This window comes from Mycteria americana, chromosome 9 (genome assembly GCF_035582795.1).
Source record: "Mycteria americana isolate JAX WOST 10 ecotype Jacksonville Zoo and Gardens chromosome 9, USCA_MyAme_1.0, whole genome shotgun sequence".
Classification (NCBI taxonomy): domain Eukaryota; kingdom Metazoa; phylum Chordata; class Aves; order Ciconiiformes; family Ciconiidae; genus Mycteria; species Mycteria americana.
The window spans coordinates 25,920,315-25,923,848 of NC_134373.1; positions in this window are offsets into that span (position 1 = coordinate 25,920,315).

Consider the following 3,534-nt stretch of genomic DNA (forward strand, 5'->3'; position numbering starts at 1 on the left):
ATGGTGTAGCGCTGCACCCAGTCCTCGCCCCCCTGCCTTCCCTGGCCAGCACCACCATGTCCTTCAGGTTTTTTGTCAGGATCTGGTCCTTCCTCAGCGCCGTGCGCTGGGCTCGCCCTGTGGTCCTGCTCTCCTCCTCACTCCGCTCCTCTGACACATCTTCACTGCGGGGCAGGAGGCAGCAGGAGATCCTGGTCACGGCCTTGGTGTGGATGAAGGTGGCTTCGTGGCGGGGCATCCTGGAGGGGTAGATGGGTCAGGACCCAGCGGCAGGGACAGCCTCATCCCAAAGGACCCCGAAGGGAGCTGATCCTCTTACCAGGTGATGAAAAGATGTGGCAGATGTAGCTATTTCCCCACTTTTCACTTTAGGACCCACCCCTAGTGCTCCCCTCGCAGGGCACGGTGTGAGCTGTGGGATGCGGTCCTGTCTCCCAGCTGCACCCAGTAAAGTTGGGCATCTTCAGCCCTCACTGGTTTAGAGGGAAACCTGTGGTGCCCGGTGCTGGCAGCCTCCACCGTGAGGCTAACCCCTGTCTCCAGCTTTGTGCCCTCTCTCTGTGCTGCAGGCTGGCCGGGGCGGACGGAGCAGGGTCCAGAGGAGGCAGGAGCTGGAGGAGCACCTCTGCCAGGGAAAGCCCCAGGGCCCTGCCCCAGCAGGGCCCCCCTTCACCCCCACCCATCCTCCGCCTCCCCCGTTTTGGCTTCACCCCATACCCCTTGCCCATGGCACCCATAGGGGTCCTGCTGGAGGTCCCACCATGGCACAGCTCATGGTGCCCGTCTCACCTGTGCCGTGCCCCCCCGCTGTGGGGACGGGGCCCGTGGCCCGCAGCGGGAGCCGGAGGAGCAGGCGGCTGCTGGCACCGCGCTGGTGACCCCGTGTGAGGGCAGCGCCAGCGTAGGCACCGGGCTGCAACCGGGAGGGGCTGTGCCTGGCACTGTTAACAGGCGTGGGAGCAGAGGGGCCACAGGTACAGGGGGGGCACCCCATGGGCAACCGGGTCCTGCATGGGGCCCTGGTGTTGGCAGGGGTGTGGGGTGCCACTTCGGCATGGGGAGCACCCCCCAAAGCACCCCCAGCCCATGTTTCTGCCCTTGCATCTGCCCCCCACCCTACAGCAGGCCCAGGGGGGCAGGAGCTCATCCTCCCCACCTCACTGCCTGCCCGGGGCTGATAGAGCCTGGTGGGGTGGTGGGATGCCCGCCGTGATTCGAGGGCCGGGGTACAGCTCGGGCAGTTCCTGCTGCTGGTGCCCAGATGGCAACTGCCGCACCGCTGCCACGAGCCGGGGCTCAAAGAGCTGGGCAGCGGGCAAGGCCTTCTGCGGGCAGTGGTGCAGAGGTGCTTGCCTTCGGGCAACCCGGCACGCTGGCCGTGGCGGTGCCCAGCACGTGGGGCAGGGCTGTAGTGCTCCCTGGGTCCCACCACCACCTCCCCCCGGGGTGGGACCAGCTCCCCCACCTCTCTGCCCTTCCAGCCCTCGCAGGCGGCTCCAGACCTACTTGTGCCTCTTTATTAGGGAGCGTTTGTACATTTATAAAACAGTGACGCACATCTTTCACGTTCACCAGCACGAGGGCGTTCGCACCAGCCCTCCCACCGCGGTGCCCATGCCCACCCCACTCGGGGCTCGCTGCTCCCGCTGGCAGGGAGGGAGCCACATCCTGCACCCCCCCGCCCGCCGCAGGAGACCTTGGTGTCGGGCTGGCTGGCACGGTCATGGCACATCCCCGGGCTAACCCGTGGCACCCCTCTGGGGACACTCCTGCTTGCAGGTGGGTGTGGGGGGACCCCATGGGGAGCTGGCACAGGGTGCTCTGGAGGGGCTCCCTGGGGAGCACTGCTGTGCCTGCCCTGCTGGGAGGCTTGCTGTGTGTCCCCCCACGCAGGGTGACACGGGACACCGCGCAGCAAGGTGCTTGCACCGACGGGGAGCTTGTTTCCATGTGGGTGCATATTTTGGGGGGCCGACGGGCGGGGCACACCCAGAGCCAGGGCTGCCGGGCACATCACCAGGCTGGTGCTCCGGCCCCTGCCCTGCGTCTCCCACGTGTGGGGCCTTGGGGGCTGCAAGGATGATGGCTCCTCCTGCATCTATGGCTTTGGCCGCGGCGCCGCATGGCCGTGTTCCGTCTGCGGGCACCGGGGATGGGGACCAAACTGGCAGGGCCAGGGGCCGCCTCGCTCAACCCCAGCCTCCCCCAGAGGCCCCAGATTCCTGCCCTGGGGTCCCCCTCTCTGCCGCGTGTGTGTGTCGAGGGGGGCTTTGCCAGCCCGCCCCCCCCCCTGAGATATTTTGGGGCGGTTGGCCCTGAGCTGGTGTCTGCTACAGTGGAGGGGGAGGAGGCAATGTCCGGCAGGACAGGGGGAGCGCCGTGGGTCCTGCCGTGGGTCCTGCCATGGGTCCTGCCATCTGGGGGCAGGCAGGCAGGAGGGCTGCGGGTGCCGGTGCTGGCCGAGGCTCCGGCCGGCGGGTCGGGCTGCAGCTGTCTGGGCGGTGCTGGGCACGGGGCACCCTCCTAACCGCGTACAGTCTGGGAGAGGCACAGCGGGTGCTCAGCACCCGGGGGCGGGAGTGTGGCAAGGGGTACGTGCACGGTGCAAAAGAGCGGCGACAGGCAGGGGTGCGAGGGCAGGACCCCCTGCGCCGTGTGGGCTGTGCCGGGCGGCTGCACCAAGGGCTTTGGGCAATACCCGGGCACAGAGAGGATGGGGAGGGCTGGGGGGCACGGTGGACGGGGGGCAGGAGAGGGGGGAGGCAGTAGGTTTGCAGTGCCGCAATGACTGGGAGCTATCGGGGGCCAACACTGGAGTGTGGGGGGGTCACAGTGCAGGGGTCTGGCTGGGAACAGTGATGGGGGGGCTGCAGCCCTGGCAGGCTGCATGAGGCTGGGGAAGGGCGGGCAGATGTTTGGGGGGCTGTCACAGTGGTGGTGGTGCCAGGGGTCAGGGTGGTGCCATGCAGGTGTGGCTGCAGGTGGGGTGTCCCTGGGCTGGCCGGGGGGCCGTGCTGCTCAGAGGGGTGCCCTGCAATGCTGCCCTGCCCTGCAGCAGCAAGGGGGGCATGGTCCCTGGGGCGGGGGGAAGCTGTTCCAGGCACGTCTCTCTCCTGGGGGGGACCATGCAGGGCAGAGACCCCCACCCAGGAGGGGTCAGCAGGGGAGGGCTTGGAGGGGCTCGCAGGAATTCCCCCTGCATGCTCTGCATTGCCAGGGCCCCTCTGCCCTGCACCCCACTGCTCCCCCAAACCAGTGTGCCCGTCCCCCTCCACGCCGTGTGCTTGAGACGGGGCCGAGCCCGCGTGCTGGGGGCAAGCGGAGGGGACGGGCAAAAGGGCTGGGGGGCTGCTCCGGTGCTGGTGCCGAGGCAGCTCCAGCGGCATCGCCGGGGGCGAACAGCACGGCCGGTCCCGGCAATGGGGTGTTGGAGGCGGGGGCCTGCGCCCGCCGTGCCCGGTGCTGCGGTCCCTCTCCATGCGGATGGTGGGGAGGGGGGTGGCGGGGGGCTGCTCCCCCCAGTGCCGAGCTGGC